General features: G+C 48.7%; 1 pseudogene; it reads right to left on the reverse strand.

The window, feature by feature from the left end:
• Positions 1–438: 438 nt before the first annotated feature.
• Positions 439–1,001, reverse strand: LOC104850755 (annotated as a pseudogene).
• Positions 1,002–1,308: the final 307 nt, after the last annotated feature.

Consider the following 1,308-nt stretch of genomic DNA (forward strand, 5'->3'; position numbering starts at 1 on the left):
TTTAAAGGAGATGTGGTCTCCAGCATGTGGGGTTATGGCCCAGAAGAAAGCTTCCCCCACAAGTTTTTCCACTGTGTGGCCCTGGTAAACCGTCAAGGAAGTTGATACCTCCACAGATGGATTTGCATGGATTTTTAAGAAGTCATTGTCTCCTGTAACCTTCAGCTCTGAGTTTCTGACTTTTCCCGGCAGTGATGAATGGAGACCAGCATGTTGGAAAGGGAAGGTCTGAAGCGAATTCACAGGTTTGCTTTCTGTTTCACATTTTGCACCTTGCTCGCAGTTGCAGACTTTCACCCAGAAGACGTGGTCCAGGAGCAGAGGATGGGCTTCTCCTTGTGGAACGCAAACATGAACTCCACGATCAAAGTGAGATCCGGCGCCTGGAACATCTTACCCATGAAGCCCAGCTGGGGAACCTGTAGAACCCTCCATTCCTCACTGAATGCAAAACACGCCCTTTTCCTGACAATCAGTATCTGTCTCTCCTAGGGAGACCACTATAACACAGGCCACCTCCTCTTCAGGATGCAGATTACCGATAAGGGAACAGAGAGTTTCTGCGAGATCAGTTACCTTCTCTCTCCACTGTGGGAATTCCCTTCAGTACGGAAACTCCATTCCTCCCACTGCCAATCTGCAGGCAGGCTGAGGGCTTCCTTCATTTTGCAGTAAGTCAGGCAAATGATAACAAATACTTCGCCCTTGAAGAAGAGAAGTTTTGCTTGTTAACTCCAGCAGCTGTAGGGTTATATCTGAACATTGATTCAGTGCATCCTCACTTCACAAGCAGCTGCTTCTGCTCCTACACACCGGAAATGTTGCAGGGCAGTGCCTAACTCGGAAGAGAGCTGGGAGATTCTGTGTTCAGCTCTTTGAAGGTGTTCTTGGAAAGCGAGGAATTCTCGTTGATAAGCAGGTAGTGTTTCTCTTCCCTTTTGCAGGGTAGCGTACCAGGATAAAGTAAGGACCGCAGTGACAGACACCAAGCAGTGTCCGAATCACCCTGGCCCACAGGCTTGTGCTGATGACCGGGACTGTTTTCTCTCCCAGCCAGTCAGCACGATCAATGTGAGTCTTCGGTCAGATGCTCACAGAAGGCATCGGGCAGTGACACCATTCATGAGCACCATTCACGACTGTCGCAGGCTTCAAATGCTGATGTCTCTGGCTTTCTTCGTCCCCTCAGCAGGAGGAGAAATCCCCACTGGTAACAAAAGATCACAAGGCCATAGTGATTTTTAATTGTTTTGTTTGTTTGTTTTTGTAACAGTGATCGAACTCAGGACCTTGCGCTTATGAGGCCAG

This window comes from Fukomys damarensis, unplaced genomic scaffold (genome assembly GCF_012274545.1).
Source record: "Fukomys damarensis isolate Sample0158 unplaced genomic scaffold, DMR_v1.0_HiC HiC_scaffold_19, whole genome shotgun sequence".
NCBI lineage: Eukaryota > Metazoa > Chordata > Mammalia > Rodentia > Bathyergidae > Fukomys > Fukomys damarensis.